The sequence below is a fragment of the Oncorhynchus tshawytscha genome, unplaced genomic scaffold (genome assembly GCF_018296145.1).
Source record: "Oncorhynchus tshawytscha isolate Ot180627B unplaced genomic scaffold, Otsh_v2.0 Un_contig_6805_pilon_pilon, whole genome shotgun sequence".
NCBI classification, from domain to species: Eukaryota; Metazoa; Chordata; class Actinopteri; order Salmoniformes; family Salmonidae; genus Oncorhynchus; species Oncorhynchus tshawytscha.
In genome coordinates, this window is record NW_024609391.1 from 1 (window position 1) to 25,000 (window position 25,000).

General features: G+C 42.6%; 1 pseudogene; it reads left to right on the forward strand.

The window, feature by feature from the left end:
- The first annotated feature begins 441 nt into the window (after window positions 1-441).
- Window positions 442-25,000, forward strand: part of LOC121844703 — a 35,838-nt pseudogene continuing 11,279 nt past the window's right edge.

The window sequence follows — 25,000 nt, forward strand, 5'->3', positions numbered from 1 at the left end:
ACACACCATGCTCTGCATAGCCACTATGAGACCTCTCCTGATTTCCTGTCTCTGAACCTAAAGACTCTCCCACGTCCCCTATGCCTCCTCTCTTCCTCCTCCCCTCTCTCTCCACCCTTCCTCTCTCTCCCTCCACCCTTCCTCCTCCTCCTTGTCTCCCCCACCCTTCCTCCTCCTCCCCCTCTTCCTCCCTGTCTCCCTCCACCCTTCCTCCTCCTCCCCATCTTCCTCCCTGTCTCCCTCCACCCTCCTCCTCCTCCCCATCTTCCTCTTCCTCCCTGTCTCCCTCTACCCTTCCTCCTCCACCTCCCCATCTTCCTTCTCCTCTTCCTCCCTGTCTCCCCATCTTCCTCCACCCCCTCTCCTCTTCCTCCCTGTCTCCCCATCTTCCTCCACCCCTCTCCTCTTCCTCCCTGTCTCCCTCCACCCTTCCTCCTCCTCCTCCCCATCTCCGTCCTTCTCTCCCTCCTCTCCCTCCTCAGCCTCATTCCTCATCGTCAGTATTGGGGGGACCATGGTGGGTCTGATCTTTGCTGCTCTCCTAGCCTTCATCACACGTTTCACCAAGAAGGTCCGCATCATTGAGCCTCTATTGGTCTTCCTCATGGTCTACCTGGCCTACCTCACCGCTGAGCTCTTCTCTCTGTCCGCCATCTTGTCGTGAGTACATCTTTAGTATGTGTTCTAGAAATCACCACAGAAAATGTGATGGTCTGTACTCAAAAAGATGTTGCATTTAAACTCACTTCACATTTCTAATATATTTTTTTATTCCGCTGTCATTAGGGTGTCTGTGTGTGTGCGTGTGCGTGTGTGTGTGTGTGTGTGTGTGTGTGTGTGTGTGTGTGTGTGTGTGTGTGTGTGTGTGTGTGTGTGTATAGACCTACATTACAATACAACCACTGTATGTTTCAATATGAACATCTCAACAGGACCTATCTTCCCTACAGACCTACATTACAATACAACCACTATGTTACAATATGAACATCTCCACAGGACCTATCCTCCCTATAGACCTACATTACAATACAACCACTGTATGTTTACAATATGAACATCTCAACAGGACCTATCTTCCCTATAGACCTACATTACAATACAACCACTATGTTACAATATGAACATCTCAACAGGACCTATCTTCTACAGACCAACATTAAAAATACAACCAACATCCAAACAATACAGTTGTAAGCTTATGACAAATTTTGTTTTCATCACTGATTCTCGTGTCGAGGTGTGAATCATGTCTCATATCTCCCCCTTCATAACATTACAGTTGTATATCCAACAGGCTGTGTTTGTAGATGGACTGAGTAGGTAGATTGTATAGCTAATAGGCTGTGTGTTTGTAGATCGACTGAGGTAGGTAGATTGTATAGCTAACAGGCTGTGTTTATAGATGGACTGAGGTAGGTAGATTGTATAGCTAACATGCTGTGTGTTTATAGATGGACTGAGGTAGGTAGATTGTATAGCTAACAGGCTGTGTGTTTGTAGATGGACTGAGGTAGATTGTTAGCTAACAGGCTGTGTGTTTGTAGATGGACTGAGGTAGGTAGATTGTATAGCTAACAGGCTGTGTTTGTAGATGGACTGAGGTAGGTCGATTGTATAGCTAACAGGCTGTGTGTTTATAGATGGACTGAGGTAGGTAGATTGTATATCCAATAGGCTGTGTTTGTAGATGGACTGAGTTAGGTAGATTGTATAGCTAACAGGCTGTGTGTTTATAGATGGACTGAGGTAGGTAGATTGTATAGCTAACAGGCTGTGTTTGTAGATGGACTGAGGTAGGTAGATTGTATATCCAATAGGCTGTGTTTGTAGATGGACTGAGTTAGGTAGATTGTATAGCTAACAGGCTGTGTGTTTGTAGATGGACTGAGGTAGGTAGATTGTATAGCTAACAGGCTGTGTGTTTGTAGATGGACTGAGGTAGGTAGATTGTATAGCTAATAACTTGTAGATGGACTGTGTGTGTGTTTGTAGATGGACTGAGGTAGGTAGATTGTATAGCTAACATACTGTGTGTTTGTAGATGGACTGAGGTAGGTAGATTGTATAGCTAACAGGCTGTGTGCTTGTAGATGGAAGGTGAATAAGCTACAGCAGGCAAGGTGATAATGGCTGGGTAGGTCATTTTAGCCTGTTGTTTTTGCTGTTCTCTGTAATGTTTGTAGATGGACAAATAGCATTTGAAAAGGTTTTAAATTGTATAGAATGAACCTACAGCAGACAAGGTTAATGGCTGTCATTTTGCCTTGTTTTGCTGTTCTTCATTTGAAAAAGGTTTTAAATTGTATAGAATTGCAGTTTGACTTCAATTTTCAAAAATGTCCTCTTCCGAACTCCAACCCTGGTTAAGGCCCTGGGCTCAGATTCTCTAAACCCTCTTTAGAAGGAATATCTTCTAAAATGCCATGTTTTCTCTTAACTATAGACTTTAGACTTAAGAAGAAAGTTCCAAAGTTGCTATTCCTCAAAAGGTTCTTGGAAATTCTCTTTTGCTGTTTTCTTATTTTTCTCCTTAAGCAAAAGTTAAGAAATCATATTTTATCTTGAAAATAAAGTTGGTTGTAAATATTTTAAAATTCCAAGATAGCTCAACCATTGTCTAAACTCTGGGCAGTGAGAGAAAACAGCTCATGAAAATCAATTGTACATAATTCACTCTCAAACTATATCTGAAAGTTTCAGTATTGATTATTTTAAATATTGATTATTTTAAGTATTGATCATTTTATTAAGTATTGATTATTTTTGCCATTGCTAGCTAGCTCGATAGCTAAATGGGTTGCCTAACAACAAACATCTTAAAGAAGATACGTGAGAAGATGTTTGAGGAGTTTGTAAGAAAATCATAAAATCTTAAGATATTGTTGAGGAATTGCACTTACGAACTATCTTATGAACTTGTTAATTTTTTTGCATTTAAGAAAGTGTTTTGTGAATCTGGACCCTGGTCCTCTCCTGTCCTCTGTCTCTCTCTCTCTCACCTCCTTCAGAATGACGTTCTGTGGTATCGGCTGTAACAAGTACGTGGAGGCCAACATATCCCAGAAATCTCGTACCACGGTGAAGTACACGATGAAAACCCTGGCCAGCATCGCCGAAACCATCATCTTCATCTTCCTGGGCATCTCAGCCGTGGACAAGTCTAAGTGGGCCTGGGACACAGGACTCATCTCCTGTACGCTCATCTTCATCTTCGTCTTTAGGGCCCTGGGTAGGTGTGTCGCCTTACTAAACATTGATTCAGTACCCAGCGTTGTTACTCTACACATAGCTGAAGGTGAATTTCAATACTATACTACTATGTATCAGAGATTGCAGCCCCTGGGTAAGAGTGGACCTACGCAGCACAAAGAGAGTCTTCTCTGTCCTTAATGTGGATTTATTTGACCAACATTCTTGTCTGAGAGAGCCTTTTTGTCAGGGTGCTTCTCTAAAGAGCCTTTTGTCAGGGGTGCTTCTCTAAAGAGCCTTTTGTCAGGGTGCTTCTCTAGCCTTTCGTCAGGGTGCTTCTCTAAAGAGCCTTTTGTCAGGGTTCTTGTCTGGGAGAGCCTTTTGTCAGGGTGCTTCTCTGAAGAGCCTTTCGTCAGGGTGCTTGTCTGGGAGAGCCTTTTGTCAGGGTGCTTCTCTGAAGAGCCTTTCGTCAGTGCTTCTCTAAAGAGCCTTTTGTCAGGGTGCTTGTCTGGGAGAGCCTTTTGTCAGGGTGCTTCTCTAAAAGGCCTTTTGTCAGGGTGCTTGTCTGGGAGCCTTTTGTCAGGGTGCTTCTCTTTCGTCAGGGTGCTTGTCTGGGAGAGCCTTTTGTCAGGGTGCTTCTCTGAAGAGCCTTTCGTGCTTGTCTGGGAGAGCCTTTCGTCAGGGTGCTTCTCTGAAGAGCCTTTCGTCAGGGTGCTTGTCTGGGAGAGCCTTTCGTCAGGGTGCTTGTCTGAAGAGCCTTTTTGCTTGTCTGGGAGAGCCTTTCGTCAGGGTGCTTGTCTGAGAGAGCCTTTTTCAGGGTCTTGCTTTACAGCTTTCGGTGCTTGTCTAGCCTTTCACACAGATACTGAACAGAGTCTTGAGGATCCAGCGTGTTTTTATCAGTGATCGGGCCTCTCTATAAAACCTTTAATGCCAAACAGATTATAAAATAATCACTCCTTCAATTAACTCCAAAAAGTGTCTGAATATCTGTCGTCCTTTATCAATAATCAAGATGGTACTCTGAACTCAATGATGAGTCTGAGAATGTACTGGCACAACTTCATTTATACTGTGGGGGGATAAGTATTATACTGTAGCTGTTGGATTCTCTGTCTCTGATCTCTTTCAGGTGTGGTCATGCAGACCTGGGTGTTGAACTGGTTCCGCCTCGTCCCATTGGACAAGATCGACCAGGTGGTGATGTCGTACGGTGGCCTGCGAGGGCGGTGGCGTTGCCTTGGTGGTGCTGCTGGATGCAGAACGGGTCCCGGCTAAAGACTACTTCGTGGCCACAACCATCATAGTGGTTTTCTTCACTGTGATGTTCCAGGTAAAGTATTTACTAGAGATATTTTAATACTAGAGATATTTTAATACTATTTTATACTATATTTTAATACATATTTTAATACTAGAGATATTTTAATACATATTTTATACTAGAGATATTTTAATACTAGAGATATTTGATACCAGAGATATTTTAATACTAGAGATATTGTAATACATATTTTAATACTAGAGATATTTTAATACTAGAGATATTTTAATACTAGAGATATTTTAATACTAGAGATATTTGATACCAGAGATATTTTAATACTAGAGATATTGTAATACATATTTTATACTAGAGATATTTTAATACTAGAGATATTGTAATACATATTTTATACTAGAGATATTTTAATACTAGAGATATTGTAATACATATTTTATACTAGAGATATTTTAATACATATTTTATTCTAGAGATATTTAATACCAGAGATATTTTATACTAGAGATATTTTAATACTAGAGATATTTTAATACTAGATATATTTGATACCAGAGATATTTTAATACATATTTTATACTATAAATATTTTAATACTAGATATAATTTAATACTAGAGATATTTTAATACTAGAGATATTTAATACCAGAGATATTTTATACTAGATATATTTTAATACTAGAGATATTTTAATACTAGATATATTTTATACTAGAGATATTTTATTAAATATTTTAATACTATACGTATTTTAATATCAGAGATATTTTAATACTAGAGATATTGTAATATTTTTATACAAGAGATATTTTAGAGATTTTATTTTAATACTAGAGATATTTTAATACTATATTTTAATACTAGATATATTTTAATATAGAGATATTTTAATACTAGAGATATTTTAATACTAGAGATATTTTATATTTTATACTAGAGATATTTTATATACATATTTTATACTAGATATTTTTAATACTAGAGATATTTTAATAGATATTTTTCTAGAGATATTTTAATACTAGAGATATTTTAATACTAGAGATATTTTAATACTAGAGATATTTTAATACTAGAGATATTTTTTTTTTAATACCAGAGATATTTTAATACTAGATATATTTTGTAGATATTTTATACATATATTTTATACTAGAGATATTTTAATACTAGAGATATTTTAATACATATTTTAATACTAGAGATATTTTAATACTAGATATATTTTAATACTAGATATATTTTATACTAGAGATATTTTAATACTAGATATATTTTATACTAGAGATATTTTTATACTAGAGATATTTCATTAAATATTTTAATACTAGAGATATTTTAATTAGATATATTTTATACTAGAGATATTTTAATACTAGATATATTTTTATACTAGAGATATTTTATACTAGAGATATTTCATTAAATATTTTAATACTAGAGATATTTTAATAGATATTTTAATACTAGATATATTTAGTACTCACTCTACAGAAACAGGAGATAGACTAGTGTCCTGTCCAGAGGGAGTACCTACTCTACAGAAACAGGAGATAGACTAGTGTCCTGTCCAGGAGTACTCACTCTACAGAAACAGGAGATAGACTAGTGTCCTGTCCAGAGGAGTACTCACTCTACAGAAACAGGAGATAGACTAGTGTCCTGTCCAGAGGGAGTACCTACTCTACAGAAACAGGAGATAGACTAGTGTCCTGTCCAGAGGAGTACCTACTCTACAGAAACAGGAGATAGACTAGTGTCCTGTCCAGAGGAGTACCTACTCTACAGAAACAGGAGATAGACTAGTGTCCTGTCCAGAGGGAGTACTCACTCTACAGAAACAGGAGATAGACTAGTGTCCTGTCCAGAGGGAGTACCTACTCTACAGAAACAGGAGATAGACTAGTGTCCTGTCCAGAGGGAGTACCTACTCTACAGAAACAGGGATAGACTAGTGTCCTGTCCAGAGGAGTACCTCACTCTACAGAAACAGGAGATAGACTAGTGTCCTGTCCAGAGGGAGTACCTACTCTACAGAAACAGGGGATAGACTAGTGTCCTGTCCAGGGGAGTACTCACTCTACAGAAACAGGGGATAGACTAGTGTCCTGTCCAGGTGAACTGCCTCACTCTACAGAAACAGGAGATAGACTAGTGTCCTGTCCAGAGGAGTACCTACTCTACAGAAACAGGGAGATAGACTAGTGTCCTGTCCAGAGGGAGTACCTACTCTACAGAAACAGGAGATAGACTAGTGTCCTGTCCAGGTGAACTGCCTCACGCTGTAGAAACAGGAGATAGACTAGTGTCCTGTCCAGTGGGAGTACCTACTCTACAGAAACAGGAGATAGACTAGTGTCCTGTCCAGAGGTCACTCTGGCTGATTTATGGATTATACACGCGTAGATGATGTGTGGTAGTGGATACTGTGTGATAGTGGATAATGGGTGATAGTGGATAATGTGTGATAGTGAATTATACACTAGTCGATGATGTGGTAGTGGATAATGTGTAATAGTGGACAATGTGTGATAGTAGATAATGTGTGATAGTGAATTATACACTAGTAGATGATGTGTGATAGTGGATAATGTGTAATAGTGGATGATGTGGGTTAGTGGATGATGTGATAGTGGATGATGTGTGATAGTGGATGATGTGTGAGTGGATCATGTGATAGTGGATGATGTGTGATAGTGGATGATGTGTGATAGTGGATAATGTGATTAGTGGATGATGTGTGATTAGTGGATGATGTGTGATAGTGGATCATGTGATTAGTGGATGATGTGTGATAGTGGATAATGTGTGATAGTGGATAATGAGGTAGTGGATGATATGTGATAGTGGATAATGTGTGATAGTGGATGATGTGTGTTAGTGGATAATGTGCGGTAGTGGATAATATGTGGTAGTGGATAATGTGTGATAGTGGATGATGTGCGGTAGTGGATCATGTGCGGTAGTGGATGATGTGATAGTGGATGATGTGTGGTAGTGGATAATGTGCGGTAGTGGATAATGTGTGATAGTGGATGATGTGTGATAGTGGATGATGTGTGTTAGTGGATAATGTGCGGTAGTGGATAATGTGTGATAGTGGATGATGTGTGATAGTGGATGATGTGTGTTAGTGGATGATGTGTGATAGTGGATAATATGTGGTAGTGGATAATGTGCGGTAGTGGATAATGTGTGATAGTGGATGATGTGTGATAGTGGATAATGTGTGGTAGTGGATAATGTGTGGTAGTGGATAATGTGCAGTAGTGGATAATGTGTGATAGTGGATGATGTGTGTTAGTGGATAATGTGCGGTAGTGGATAATGTGTGATAGTGGATGATGTGTGATAGTGGATGATGTGTGATAGTGGATAATGTGTGATTGTGGATGATGTGTGATTGTGGATGATGTGTGGTAGTGGATGATGTGTGGTAGTGGATGATGTGTGATAGTGGATAATGTGTGATAGTGGATGATGTGTGGTAGTGGATAATGTGCGGTAGTGGATAATGTTTGGTAGTGGATAATGTGAGCGAACAGAGAGCAGGTGTATCCAATATGGCACCCTATTCCCTATATAGTGCATTACTTTTGGCCATGTCCAAAAGTAATATTAACTGAAGTCTGGTCACTGACTAGTCTATTATAATATTAACTGAAGTCTGGACACTGACTGTAGTCTATTATCATATTAACTGAAGTCTGGACACTGACTGTAGTCTATTATAATAGTAACTGAAGTCTGGACACTGACTGTAGTCTATTATCATATTAACTGAAGTCTGGACACTGACTGTAGTCTATTATAATAGTAACTGAAGTCTGGACACTGACTGTAGTCTCATGAAGTCTCTGACTTATAATATTAACTGAAGTCTGGACACTGACTGTAGTCTATTATCATATTGACTGAAGTCTGGACACTGACTGTAGTCTATTATCATATTGACTGAAGTCTGGACACTGACTGTAGTCTATTATCATATTAACTGAAGTCTGGACACTGACTGTAGTCTATTATCATATTAACTGAAGTCTGGACACTGACTGTAGTCTATTATAATATTAACTGAAGTCTGGACACTGACCGTAGTCTATTATAATATTAACTGAAGTCTGGACACTGACTGTAGTCTATTATAATATTAACTGAAGTCTGGACACTGACTGTAGTCTATTATAATATTAACTGAAGTCTGGACACTGACTGACTGTAGTCTATTATAATATTAACTGAAGTCTGGACACTGACTGTAGTCTATTATAATATTAACTGAAGTCTGGACACTGACTGTAGTCTATTATAATATTAACTGAAGTCTGGACACTGACTATAGTCTATTGTAATATTCACTGAAGTCTGGACACTGACTGTAGTCTATTATAATATTAACTGAAGTCTGGACACTGACTGTAGTCTATTATCATATTGACTGAAGTCTGGACACTGACTGTAGTCTATTATCATATTAACTGAAGTCTGGACACTGACTGTAGTCTATTATAATATTAACTGAAGTCTGGACACTGACTGTAGTCTATTATCATATTATTAACTGAAGTCTGGACACTGACTGTAGGTAGTCTATTATAATATTAACTGAAGTCTGGACACTGACTGTAGTCTATTATAATATTATCTGAAGTCTGGACACTGACTGTAGGACTCATGTAGATTACTGTAATATGAACTCCTGCAGAACTAGGTGTTCCGTGCATTAAAATGATAGACCAAAAGTTCATTTTATCTCGGGAACCAGAATGGAGAAATACAATGTATTTCTTTCAGCATGATGGATCATTTTCACAGCTTTCCATTTTCTTTTAATCCGGTCAAACGGAAATCTCCCTGGTCCACAAATGTTCTCGCTCCGTGTGAGAGAGAGAACCAGAAATGGAAGAGAGAACTTTACCCGATGTCAGCTAGATTGTCCATGATGCGTTGATCGTTCTATTGATTTATGACATCATTCTGCCGATCAGGGTTTTATCGAGCGTTCCGGAGGAACGTCAGCTTAACGGCAGAAGAGGAGCTGCACGTATCTAATTATAGACACGTTGACTAACAAACAGCCTTCTAACAAAATGACAGAAATGATAAGCAGAAACATGAGACGTAGCAGCTATTCCCTCACCCTCCCTGTCGTTCAGCCGCCCCTGAACAACGCGCCCAGGTAGCTTACATTAGCCTGTCAGCCAATCAGATGAAAACATCATGACCGGTTGTGTTAATACATTTTAAAAATGAAACGACTGATCTTCACTATCATGTCCATATAAATCCTTATTCAATTAAAAGGGATTCTATACTGTACATAATTCTATGATTAGACCTATGATCATATATAGAGAGGTCCCCATACCGGGAAGACATGACATCTACTCTCACCCCTTTGTGGAATGTGTGCAGGCTTTTTGTTCCAGCTAATACATCAAACCCAGTCAGTGCTTGTTTTTCTGTTGACTCAACAGGCTTGGAGAGATCTGAGCCCCCAGGCTGACCTTGCTCTGCCTGATCCAACACACTGTCTATCTGTGCTTGTTTTTCTGTTGACTCAACAGAGATCTGAGCCTTGCATCTGCCTGATCCAACACACTGATCTGAGCCCCCCAGGCTGACCTTGCTCTGCCTGATCCAACACACTGATCTGAGCCCCCAGGCTGACCTTGCTCTGCCTGATCCAACACACTGATCTGAGCCCCAGGCTGACCTTGCTCTGCCTGATCCAACACACTGATCTGAGCCCCAGGCTGACCTTCATCTGCCTGATCCAACACACTGATCTGAGCCCCAGGCTGACCTTGCTCTGCCTGATCCAACACACTGATCTGTTTAGGCCCTTCATCTGCCTGATCCAACACACTGTCTAGCCCCCAGGCTGACCTTGCTCTGCCTGATCCAACACACTGATCTGAGCCCCCAGGCTGACCTTGCTCTGCCTGATCCAACACACTGATCTGAGCCCCAGGCTGACCTTGCTCTGCCTGATCCAACACACTGTCTATCTAGTGCTTGTTGTCCGACATTGATAATCATATTGACATGCAGAATCAAGATGTGATTTATCTGTGTATTGATCCAGTGATGTCAGAACATGGGGAGGGGGTGTGTTCCTCTACACACTCAGTGTTTATGGGGAGGGGGCCTGGTGTGTTCCTGTCCACACTCAGTGTTTATGGGGAGGGGCCTGGTGTGTTCCTGTCCACACTCAGTGTTTATGGGGAGGGGCCTGGTGTGTTCCTGTACACACTCAGTGTTTATGGGGAGGGGCCTGGTGTGTTCCTCTACACACTCAGTGTTTATGGGGAGGGGCCTGGTGTGTTCCTGTACACACTCAATGTTTATGGGGAGGGGCCTGGTGTGTTCCTGTCCACACTCAGTGTTTATGGGGAGGGGCCTGGTGTGTTCCTGTCCACACTCAATGTTTATGGGGAGGGGCCTGGTGTGTTCCTGTATACACTCAGTGTTTATGGGGAGGGGCCTGGTGTGTTCCTGTCCACACTCAGTGTTTATGGGGAGGGGCCTGATGTGTTCCTGTCCACACTCAGTGTTTATGGGGAGGGGCCTGATGTGTTCCTGTACACTCAGTGTTTATGGGGAGGGGCCTGGTGTGTTCCTCTCCACACTCAGTGTTTATGGGGAGGGGCCTGGTGTGTTCCTGTACACACTCAGTGTTTATGGGGAGGGGCCTGGTGTGTTCCTGTCCACACTCAGTGTTTATGGGGAGGGGCCTGATGTGTTCCTGTCCACACTCAGTGTTTATGGGGAGGGGCCTGGTGTGTTCCTGTCCACACTCAGTGTTTATGGGGAGGGGCCTGGTGTGTTCCTGTCCACACTCAGTGTTTATGGGGAGGGGCCTGGTGTGTTCCTGTCCACACTCAGTGTTTATCCCTGTGGCGCCATGAGCTGAGTGTGAATGGGAGGGATTTACATTACTAATCTCCTGTAACTCCTTCTTTGCTTCTTCCCTCTCTCCCTCTTTCACCCCCTCTCTCTCTCCCTCATTCACCCCCCTCTTTCCCCCCTCTCTCTCTCTCTGCCTCATTCACCCCCTCTTTCCCCCCTCCTCTCTATCTCTCCCTCATTCACCCCCTCCTCTTTCACCCCCTCTCTATCTCTCCCTCATTCACCCCCTCCTCTTTCACCCCCTCTCTCTCTCTCCCTCATTCCCCTCTCTCTCTCCCTCATTCACCCCCCTCTTTCACCCCATCTCTCTCTGTCTCCTCCTGTCTCTCTCTCTCTCCCTCATTCACCCCCCTCCTCTTCCCTCATTCACCCCCTCCTCTTTCACCCCCTCTCTCTCTCCCTCATTCACCCCCTCCTCTTTCACCCCCCCTCTCTCTCTCTCTCTCCCTCATTCACCCCCTCCTCTTTCACCCCCTCCTCTCATTCACCCCCCCTCTTTCTCTCTCTCCCTCATTCACCCCTCCTCTTTCACCCCCCTCTCTCTCTCCCTCATTCAACCCCTCCTCTTTCACTGCCCCCTCTCTCTCTCTCCCTCATTCACCCCCTCTCTCTCTTTCCCTCATTCACCCCCTCCTCTTTCACCCCCTCTTTCTCTCCCTCATTCACCCCTCCTCTTTCACCCCCTCTCTCTCTCCCTCATTCACCCCCTCCTCTTTCACCCCCCTCTCTCTCTCCCTCATTCACCCCTCCTCTTTCACCCCCCCCCCTCTCTCTCTCCCTCATTCACCCCCTCCTCTTTCACCCCCTCTCTTCTCTCCCCTCACCCCCTCTTTCACGCTCTCTCTCCCTCATTCACCCCCTCTTTCACCCCCCTCTCCTCTCCCTCATTCACCCCCTCCTCTTTCACCCCCTCTTTCTCTCCCTCATTCACCCCCTCCTCTTTCACCCCCTCTCTCTCTCCCTCATTCACCCCCTCCTCTTTCACCCCCCTCTTTCTCTCCCTCATTCACCCCCCTCCTCTTTCATTCCACCCCCTCCTCTTTCACCCTCATTCACCCCCTTTCATCCCCCCCCCTCTCTCTCTCTGTCTTTCTCTGTCTCTGTCTCTCTCTCTTTCTCTCTCTCTCTCTCTGTCTCTCTCGCTCTGTCTCTCTCTCTCTCTTCCAGGGTCTGACCATCAAGCCTCTAGTGAACTGGCTCAAAGTACCTCGTGCCACCAACCGCAAGCCCACCATCAACGAGGAGATACACGAGCGTGTGAGCAATTCAGTTTAATTTCATCATATGAATGTAGTTCGATTGAAATCAACTTAAATTGAGTTCATTTCAGTTCGATCTATGTTTCTGTCTTCGTCACTGACGACTCAACTACGTCAAGCTCATCCTTAAGAGCGGGTGTCACATGACCACTCAGTCACTGTCACGTCACAGGAACAGCCGCTACGGCCTCGAAACTGAACGGAGACAGACTGACAGGAGGACTCACAGATAGAGCTGCAGCACCTCAACTAACAAACAAACACACACACACACACACACACACACACACACACACACACACACACACACACACACACACCGACTCTCTTCTATAACACTGTGACAGATATAGGCCGATTCTCTCCATCCATTTAGGCTGGCTATCAGGCTGGCTATCAGGTTGGCTATCAGGCTGGCTATCAGGCTGGCTATCAGGCTGGCTATCAGGCTGGCTATCAGGCTGGCTATCAGGTTGGCTATCAGGTTGGCTATCAGGCTGGCTATCAGGCTGGCTATCAGGCTGGCTATCAGGTTGGCTATCAGGTTGGCTATCAGGCTGGCTATCAGGCTGGCTATCAGGCTGGCTATCAGGTTGGCTATCAGGCTGGCTATCAGGTTGGCTATCAGGCTGGCTATCAGGCTGGCTATCAGGCTGGCTATACCAGGCTGGCTATCAGGAATTGGCTATCTTGGCATTACCCTGGCTATCAGGTTGGCTATCAGGCTGGCTATCAGGCTGGCTATTCATATGGTACCTCTATTGCCTTCTGATAACTCTACGATGCAGAGATAATAAATAATACCTTAGCATTACCCTGGACCTTCATCAGGTATCATCCCATTACCCTGGACCTTCATCAGGTATCATCTCATTACCCTGGACCTTCATCAGGTAGCATATCATTACCCTGGACCTTCATCAGGTGTCATATCATTACCTGGACCTTCATCAGGTATCAAATCATTACCCTGGACCTTCATCAGGTGTCATATCATTACCCTGGACCTTCATCAGGTATCATATCATTACCCTGGACCTTCATCAGGTATCATCTCATTACCCTGGACCTTCATCAGGTATCATATCATTACCCTGGACCTTCATCAGGTATCATATCATTACCCTGGACCTTCATCAGGTATCATATCATTACCCTGGACCTTCATCAGGTTATCATATCGTTACCCTGGACCTTCCGGATCTTCATCAGGTATCATATCGTTGCCTGGACCTTCATCAGGTTTCATATCGTTACCCTGGACCTTCATCAGGTTTCATATCGTTACCCTGGACCTTCATCAGGTTTCATATCATTACCCTGGACCTTCATCAGGTATCATATCGTTACCCTGGACCTTCATCAGGTATCATATCATTACCCTGGACCTTCATCAGGGTGGTATCAAATCATTACCCTGGACCTTCATCAGGTATCATATAGTTACCCTGGACCTTCATCAGGTATCATATCATCACCCTGGACCTTCATCAGATATCATATCATTACCCTGGACCTTCATCAGGTATCGTATCATTACCCTGGACCTTCATCAGGTGGTATCATATCATTACCCTGGACCTTCATCAGGGTGGTATCATATCACCTGGACCATCAGGTATCATATCATTACCCTGGACTTTCATCAGGCATCATATCATTACCCAGGACCTTCATCAGGTGTGGTATCATATCATTACCCTGGACCTTCATCAGGTATCATATAGTTACCCTGGACCTTCATCAGGTGTGGTATCATATCGTTACCCTGGACCTTCATCAGGTGTGGTATCATATCATTACCCTGGACCTTCATCAGGTATCATCTCATTACCCTGGACCATCAGGTATCATATCATTACCCTGGACCTTCATCAGGCATCATATCATTACCCTGGACCTTCATCAGGGTGTGGTATCATATCATTACCCTGGACCTTCATCAGGTATCATATAGTTACCCTGGACCTTCATCAGGTGTGGTATCATATCGTTACCCTGGACCTTCATCAGGTGGTATCATATCGTTACCCTGGACCTTCATCAGGTATCATATCATTACCCTGGACCTTCATCAGGTATCATATCATTACCCTGGACCTTCATCGGGTATCAAATCATTACCTGGACCTTCATCAGGTGTCATATCATTACCCTGGACCTTCATCAGGTATCATATCATTACCCTGGACCTTCATCAGGTATCATCCCATTACCCTGGACCTTCATCAGGTATCATATCATTACCCTGGACCTTCATCAGGTATCATATCATTACCCTGGACCTTCATCAGGTATCATATCATTACCCTGGACCTTCATCAGGTATCATATCGTTACCCTGGACCTTCATCAGGTTTCATATCATTACCCTGGACCTTCATCAGGTATCATATCATTACCCTGGACCTTCATCAGGTATCATATCGTTACCCTGGACCTTCATCAGGTTTGGTATCATATCATTACCCTGGACCTTCATCAGGTATCATATCGTTACCCTGGACCTTCATCATCATATCGTTACCGTGGTTTCATCAGTTTCATACCATTACCCTGGACCTTCATCAGGTATCATATTGTTACCCTGGACCTTCATCAGGTATCATCCCATTACCCTGGACCTTCATCAGGTATCATATCATTACCCTGGACCTTCATCAGGTTTCATATCGTTACCCTGGACCTTCATCAGGTTTCATATCATTACCCTGGACCTTCATCAGGTATCATATCGTTACCCTGGACCTTCATCAGGTATCATATCATTACCCTGGACCTTCATCAGGTATCAAATCATTACCCTGGACCTTCATCAGGTATCATATTGTTACCCTGGACCTTCATCAGGTATCATATCGTTACCCTGGACCTTCATCAGGTATCATATCATTATCGTGGACCTTCATCAGGTATCATATCGTTACCGTGGACCTTCATCAGGTTTCATACCATTACCCTGGACCTTCATCAGGTTTCATATCGTTACCCTGGACCTTCATCAGGTATCATATCGTTACCCTGGACCTTCATCAGGTTTCATCCCATTACCCTGGACCTTCATCAGGTATCATCTCATTACCCTGGACCTTCATCAGGTATCATATCATTACCCTGGACCTTCATCTGGACCTTCATCAGGTATCATATCATTACCCTGGACCTTCATCGGTGTGGTATCATATCATTACCCTGGACCTTCATCAGGTATCATACGTTACCCTGGACCTTCATCAGGGGTGGTATCATATCGTTTCCCTGGACCTTCATCAGGTATCATATCGTTACCCTGGACCTTCATCAGGTATCATTTTGTTACCCTGGACCTTCATCAGGGTGTTTCATATCGTTACCCTGGACCTTCATCAGGTATCATATCATTACCCTGGACCTTCATCAGGTATCATTTTGTTACCCTGGACCTTCATCAGGTATCATATCGTTACCCTGGACCTTCATCAGATATCATATCGTTACCGTGGACCTTCATCAGGTTTCATACCATTACCCTGACCTTCATCAGGTATCATCCCATTACCCTGGACCTTCATCAGGTATCATCTCATTACCTGGACCTTCATCAGGTATCATATCATTACCCTGGACCTTCATCGGTATCATATCGTTACCCTGGACCTTCATCAGGTATCATATCATTACCCTGGACCTTCATCAGGTATCATATCATTACCCTGGATCTTCATCAGGTATCATATCATTACCCTGGACCTTCATCAGGTATCATATCGTTACCGTGGACCTTCATCAGGGTGTGGACCTTCATCAGGTTTCATATCATTACCCTGGACCTTCATCAGGTTTCATATCGTTACCCTGGACCTTCATCAGGTTTCATATCATTACCCTGGACCTTCATCAGGTTTCATATCGTTACCCTGGACCTTCATCAGGTATCATATCGTTACCCTGGACCTTCATCAGGTATCATATCATTACCTGGACCTTCATCAGGTATCATATCGTTACCCTGGACCTTCATCAGGTATCATATCATTACCCTGGACCTTCATCAGGTATCATCTCATTACCCTGGACCTTCATCCGGTGTGGTATCATATCATTACCCTGGACCTTCATCAGGTATCATATCGTTACCCTGGACCTTCATCAGGGGTGTTATCATATCGTTTCCCTGGACCTTCATCAGGTATCATATCATTACCCTGGATCTTCATCAGGTATCATTTTGTTACCCTGGACCTTCATCAGGTATCATATCATTACCCTGGACCTTCATCAGGTTTCATATCGTTACCCTGGACCTTCATCAGGTATCATATCGTTACCCTGGACCTTCATCAGGTATCATAGCATTACCCTGGACCTTCATCAGGTATCATATCATTACCTGGACTTTCATCAGGTATCATATCATTACCTGACTGAATAACCTCTGTTAACTCAGACTGTATACGGTCTCTCCCCAGGTCTCTGACCTGACTGTGTACGGTCTCTCCCCAGGTCTCTGACCTGACTGTACGGTCTCTCCCAGGTCTCTGACCTGACTGTACGGTCTCTCCCCAGGCCTTTGACCTTTGACCAGACTGTATACGGTCTCTCCCAGGCCTTTGACCTGACTGTCGGTCTCTCCCCAGTCTCTGCCTTTGACGGTCTCTCCCCAGGTCTCTGACCTGACTGTGTACGGTCTCTCCCCAGGCCTTTGACCTTTGACCTGACTGTATACGGTCTCTCCCCAGGCCTTTGACCTGACTGTACGGTCTCTCCCCAGGTCTCTGACCTGACTGTGTACGGTCTCTCCCAGGTCTCTGGCCTGACTGTATAAACTCTGTTATCAGACTGTGTACGGCCTCTCCCCAGGCCTTTGACCTGACTGTGTACGGTCTCTCCCAGGTCTCTGACCTGACTGTGTACGGTCTCTCCCCAGGCCTTTGACCTTTGACCTGACTGTGTATGGTCTCTCCCCAGGCCTTTGACCTTTGACCTGACTGTATACGGTCTCTCCCAGGCCTTTGACCTTTGACCTGACTGTGTCGGTCTCTCCACAGACCTTTGACCTGACTGTGTGCGGTCATCGCCTTTGACCTGACTCAACGGTTACCACCACTTGACCTTTGACCTGACTGTCAGTAGATATCATTTATTATAATTGGACATTATCATGGGGACAAGTCAGTAACGGTCTCTCCCCAGGCCTTTGACTGAAATATCATTGACCTGACTATGTCGGTTATTATTGACCTTACTACTGTACGGTCTCTCCCCAGGCCTTTGACCTTTGACCTGACTGTCATCGGTCTCTCCCCAGGCCTTTGACCTTTGACCTGACTGTCAGCAGTCTCTCCCTAGGCCTCTGACCTTTGACCTGACTGTTTCTCTGAAATATCATTTGATTAGCTGAATTGGACATTATCAGGCCTTTGACTCTGGGTCGGTCTCTCCCAACTTTGACTTCTGACTGTTATGGTATTCACTGACCTGACTGATGACTCCCAGTTTGAAGGTTAGCTGACTGTTTCTCCCCAGGCCTTTGAACATATGACTGATATACGGTCTCTCCCCAGGCCTTTGACCTTTGACCTGACTGTGTACGGTCTCTCCCCAGGCCTTTGACCTGACTGTGTACAGTCTCTCCCAGGCCTTTGACCTTTGACCTGACTGTGTACGGTCTCTCCCCAGGCATTTGACCTTTGACCTGACTGTGTACGGTCTCTCCCCAGGCCTTGACCATTGTCTGACTGTGGGACGGTCTCTCCCCAGGCCTTTGACCTGAACGGTCTCTCCCCAATATTAGACCTGATGTACGGTCTCTCCCCAGGCCTTTTTGACCATTGTCTGACTGCAGTGGAAGACATCGCTGGACTCAAGGTTTTACCACCACTGGAGAGACAAGTCAGTAGATATCATTAAAATTATCAAGTCAGTAGCCCTTAGCTCCAGGCCATGTTTCAACTGAAATATCATTTATTATAATTGGACTGTGGGAGGTAGCCCTTAGCTCTGCAGGCCATGTTTCAACTGAAATATCATTTTTTTATTATTGGACATTATCATGGGGACAAGTCAGTAGCCCTTAGCTCTGCAGGCCATGTTTCAACTGAAATATCATTTATTATAATTGGACATTATCATGGGGACAAGTGTCAGGAGCTCTGCAGGCCATGTTTCAACTGAAATATCATTTATTATAATTGGACATTATGTGGGACAAGTCAGTAGGAGGGAGGGACTCTGGAGGCCAATCTATAGAAATATCATTTATTATAATTGGACATTATCATGGGGAGGGAGTCAGTAGCTCAGTGGGAGGTTTCACTGAAAATCATTATAATTAGACATTATCATGGGGACAAGTGTATAGGAGGCCATGTTTCAACTGAAATATCATTTATTAGGGATTGGACATTATGATGGGGAGTCAGGTAGCCCTTAGCTCTGAGGGACTGAAATATCATTTATTATAATTGGACATTATCAGGGACAATCAACTGCTTGCCAGATTTTCAACTGGTATCATTTTTATTATTGACAATCATGGACTCTAGATGGTCAACTAACTTTCCTTCAGTTATATATTCACTAATGATGACTAAGTGGGAAGGTTAGGAGTTTTCCCTTCTAAAACAACGTGTAACATATACTGAATACATTAATAACCTTTCCCCCGTCTACATTCAGGTAGAGTTTGACAAGAACTACCTGAGCAAGCTGCTGAGAGAATACCGGAAGAGCGAGCTGTGGGAGGTCTATCAGAAAATCAATATTAGAGATGCCATCAGTGTTATAGACCAGGTATGAAGGAGGGAGAGGGAGGGAGCTGTGGGAATCAGAAAATCAATATTAGAGATGCCATCAGTGTTATGGGGAGGGAGGGAGGGAGGGAGGGAGGGAGAAGGGAGGGAGGGAGGGAGGGAGGGAGGGAGGGAGAATAGGGAGGAATCAGAAAATCAATATTAGAGATGCCATCAGTGTTATAGACCAGGTATGAAGGAGGGAGGGAGGGAGGGAGCTGAGGGAGGTCTATCAGAAAATCAATAGAGAGATGCCATCAGTGTTATAGACCAGGTATGAAGGAGGGAGGGAGAGGGAGAGGTCTATCAGAAAAGAATAGAGAGAGCCATCAGTGTTATGGGGGAGGGAGGGAGGGAGAGAGGGAGGGAGGGAGGGAGGGAGGGAATAGGGAGGGAGGAATAGAGGAGAATAGGGAGGTCTATCAGAAAATCAATATTAGTGAGAGAGGGAGGGAGGGAGCTGTGGGAGGTCTATCAGAAAATCAATATTAGAGATGCCATCAGTGTTGAGAGGGATAGAGGGAGAAGGGAGGGAGAATGGGGAGGTCTATCAGAAAATCAATATTAGTGAGAGGGAGAGAAGGAGGAGAATAGAGGGAGAATCAGAAAATCAATATTAGAGATGCCATCAGTGTTGGAGAATAGAGGGAGAATAGAGAATGGGTGGAATCAGAGACAATACTGTTGCCATGATTTTGAATGCACAGAGTGTTGTAAATGTCAACTACGACCACTAGATGGCACTACTCCTCAACTCACGGCAGCATGGCAGTGATGCACCAACAATGAACACCTGAATAGTAAAGTTTCCCAAAGAAGAGAGAGAGAATAGAGAGAGAATAGAGAGAGAAAGAGAGAGAATAGAGAGAGAATAGAGAGAGAATAGAGAGAGAATAGAGAGAGAATAGAGAGAGAATAGAGAGAGAATAGAGAGAGAATAGAGAGAGAATAGAGAGAGAATAGAGAGAGAATAGAGAGAGAGAATAGAGAGAGAATAGAGAGAGAATAGAGAGAGAATAGAGAGAGATAAGAGAGAGAGAGAATAGAGAGAGAATAGAGAGAGAGAATAGAGAGAGAATAGAGAGAGAATAGAGAGAGAATAGAGAGAGAATAGAGAAAGATATATATATATATATATATATATAGAGAGAGAATAGAGAAAGATATATATATAGAGAGAGAATAGAGAAAGATATATATATAGAGAGAGAATAGAGAAAGATATATATATATAGAGAGAGAATAGAGAGAGAATAGAGAGAGAGAATAGAGAGAGAATAGAGAGAGAATAGAGAGAGAATAGAGAGAGAATAGAGAGAGATATATATATATATAGAGAGAGAGAGAATAGAGAGAGATATATATATAGAGAGAGAATAGAGAAAGTATAGAGAGAGAATAGAGAGAGAATAGAGAGAGAATAGAGAGAGAATAGAGAGAGAATAGAGAGAGAATAGAGAAAGATATATATATATAGAGAGAGAGAATAGAGAAAGATATATATATATATAGAGAGAGAGAGAATAGAGAGAGAATAGAGAGAGAATAGAGAGAGAATAGAGAGAGAATAGAGAGAGAATAGAGAGAGAATAGAGAGAGAATAGAGAGAGAATAGAGAAAGATATATATATATATATAGAGAGAGAGAGAGAATAGAGAGATACAGAATAGAGAAAGATATATATATATATATATAGAGAGAGAGAGAATAGAGAGAGATATATATATATAGAGAGAGAGAGAATAGAGAAAGATATATATATAGAGAGAGAGAGAATAGAGAGAGATATATATATATATATAGAGAGAGAGAATAGAGAAAGATATATATATATATATAGAGAGAGAGAGAATAGAGATATATAATATATAGAGAGAGAGAGAGAATAGAGAAAGATATATATATAGAGAGAGAAGAGAAATAGATATATATATATATATATAGAGAGAGAGAATAGAGAAAGATATATATATAGAGAGAGAGAGAATAGAGAGAGAGATATATATATATAGAGAGAGAGAATAGAGAGATATATATATATATATAGAGAGAGAGAATAGAGAAAGATATATATATATATATAGAGAGAGAGAATAGAGAGAGAATATATAGAGAGAGAGAGAATAGAGAAAGATATATATATAGAGAGAGAGAGAATAGAGAGAGATATATATATATATAGAGAGAGAGAGAATAGAGAGATATATATATATATATATAGAGAGAGAGAAGAGAGAGAGAATAGAGAGAGATATATATATATAGAGAGAGAGAATAGAGAAAGATATATATATATATAGAGAGAGAGAATAGAGAAAGATATATATATAGAGAGAGAGAGAATAGAGAAAGATATATATATAGAAGAGAGAGAATAGAGAAAGATATATATATAGAGAGAGAGAGAGAATAGAGAGAGAATAGAGAGAGAATAGAGAGAGAATAGAGAGAGAATAGAGAAAGATATATATATATTTAGAGAGAGAATAGAGAGAGAGAGAGAATAGAGAAAGATGTATGTATATTTAGAGAGAGAATAGAGAGAGAGAGAATAGAGAAAGATATATATATATATATAGAGAGAGAGAGAATAGAGAGACAGAGATAATAGAGAGACAGAGAGAGAGAATAGAGATTGAGAGAAAGAGAAAATAGAGAGAGAGAGAGATATTAGAGAGACAGAGAGAGAGAATAGAGATTGAGAGAAAGAGAAAATAGAGAGAGAGAGAATAGAGAGACAGAGAGAATAATTCATCTCTTTGTCTCCTCGGCTGACACCACCGCATAATCTGAGACCTGAGAGTCGCCACATCAAACATCCCATCTCTACTGGTGACATCACAGTGAGTGATGGGTTCTGATTGGTTCTGCATCCTACATGCCTCCCTAAATACTGTAGTGCACTACTGTTGACTTGGGCCCACCGGGCTCTGTTTAGAAAGTGTCACGCTTCATAGGGTACCGTTAGGGACACAGGCTTAGTGGCGAAGGTGCATGACATCAGACCGCGTGACTGTGTGGGAAATAGATATGTGAGGTTTGGTATTTCGGGGGGAATTCTTTGTTAATATCACCACCATGGCGTTGGTAAGACAGGACAGGCCTACCCAATAGGCCTATCAGCTTACATAGCTGGAATGTTTCATAGGCGTGTGGTAGGTAGTCTTATCCTATAGGAGAGATGTCTCCAGTAGGTAGGTAGTCTTATCCTATACTCTGTAGGAGAGATGTTTCCAGTAGTTAGTTTGTTTGTTCGGTAGGTAGGTAGTCTTATCCTATACTCTGTAGGAGAGATGTTTCTCAGTAGGTAGGTAGTCTTATCCTATACTCTGTAGGAGAGATGTTCCAGTAGGTAGGTAGTCTTATCCTATACTCTGTAGGAGAGATGTCTCCAGTAGGTAGGTAGTCTTATCCTATACTCTGTAGGAGAGATGTTTCCAGTAGTTTGTTAGTTTGTTTGTTCGGTAGGTAGGTAGTCTTATCCTATACTCTGTAGGAGAGATGTCTCCAGTAGTTAGGTAGTCTTTGTTTGTCTGTAGGTAGGATGTCTCCAGGTAGGTAGGTAGTCTTATCCTATACTCTGTAGGAGAGATGTTTCCAGTAGTTTGTTTGTTTGTTTGTTCGGTAGGTAGGTAGGTAGGTAGTCTTATCCTATACTCTGTAGGAGAGATGTCTCCAGTAGGTAGTAGTCTTATCCTATACTCTGTAGGAGAGATGTCTCCAGTAGGTAGGTAGTCTTATCCTATACTCTGTAGGAGAGATGTCTCCAGTAGGTAGTTTGTTAGTCTTAGGTATACTCTGTAGGAGAGATGTCTCCATAGTTTGTTAGTTTGTTTGTTCAGTAGGTAGGTAGTCTTATCCTATACTCTGTAGGAGAGATGTCTCCAGTAGGTAGGTAGTCTTATCCTATACTCTGTAGGAGAGATGTTTCCAGTAGTTTGTTAATTTGTTTGTTCGGTAGGTAGGTAGTCTTATCCTATACTCTGTAGGAGAGATGTTTCCAGTAGTTTGTTAGTTTGTTTGTTCGGTAGGTAGGTAGTCTTATCCTATACTCTGTAGGAGAGATGTCTCCAGTAGGTAGGTAGTCTTATCCTATACTCTGTAGGAGAGATGTCTCCAGTAGGTAGGTAGTCTTATCCTATACTCTGTAGGAGAGATGTCTCCAGGTAGTCTTATTATACTCTGTTTTGTTTGTTTGTTTGTTTATTTTGTTTGTTTGTTTGTTTTGTTTGTTTGTTTGTCTCCAGTAGGTAGGTAGTCTTATCCTATACTCTGTAGGAGAGATGTCTCTAGTAGGTAGGTAGTCTTATCCTATACTCTGTAGGAGAGATGTCTCCAGTAGGTAGGTAGTCTTATCCTATACTCTGTAGGAGAGATGTTTCCAGTAGTTTGTTTGTCTGTTTTGTTTGTTTGTTTGTTTTGTTTGTTTGTTTGGTCAGTAGGTAGTATTGTCATATAGTCTGTAGGAGAGATGTCTATAGTATGAGGTGTTTAACTAACTCCACCCAGACTGTTTCCTAGGAGGTGTTTAACTCCACCCAGACTGTTTCCTAGGAGGTGTTTAACTAACTCCACCCAGACTGTTTCCTAGGAGGTGTTTAACTAACTCCACCCAGACTGTTTCCTAGGAGGTGTTTAACTAACTCCACCCAGACTGTCTCCTATGAGGTGTTTAACTCCACCCAGACTGTTTCCTAGGAGGTGTTTAACTAACTCCACCCAGACTTTTCCTAGGAGGTGTTTAACTCCACCCAGACTGTTTCCAGGAGGTGTTTAACTGTTCCACCCAGACTGTTTCCTAGGAGGTGTTTTAACTCCACCCAGACTGTTTCCTATGAGGTGTTTAACTCCCAGACTGTTTCCTAGGAGGTGTTTAACTAACTCCACCCAGACTGTTTCCTATGAGGTGTTTAACTCCACCCAGACTGTTTCCTAGGAGGTGTTTAACTCCACCCAGACTGTTTCCTAGGAGGTGTTTAACTCCACCCAGACTGTTTCCTAGGAGGTGTTTAACTAACTCCACCCAGACTGTTTCCTAGGAGGTGTTTAACTCCACCCAGACTGTTTCCTAGGAGGTGTTTAACTCCACCCAGACTGTTTCCTAGGAGGTGTTTAACTCCACCCAGACGGTTTCCTAGGAGGTGTTTAACTCCACCCAGACTGTTTCCTAGGAGGTGTTTAACTCCACCCAGACTGTTTCCTAGGAGGTGTTTAACTCCACCCAGACTGTTTCCTAGGAGGTGTTTAACTCCACCCAGACTGTTTTGTGACCCATTACATTTTGACTGTCCACTTTAGTCCAGACTCACCATTTTATAAAACCTTTTCAGACAACGTGAGGTGTTTTGAGGATGAGTTGACCCCTGATCTTTAACCTCTGTTTGTGTCTCCTGAACAGGGTGGCAACGTGCTAACCTCTGCCAGGCTCTCTCTGCCCTCCATGGCCTCCAGGGCATCTTTCCCAGAGGTCACCAACGTCACCAACTACCTGTGAGTTAAGTCTCTGTGTGTGTGTGTGTGTTTAGTGTGTGTTTGGTGTGTGCGTATGTGTTTGGTGTGTGTGTGTTTGGTGTGTGTGTGTGT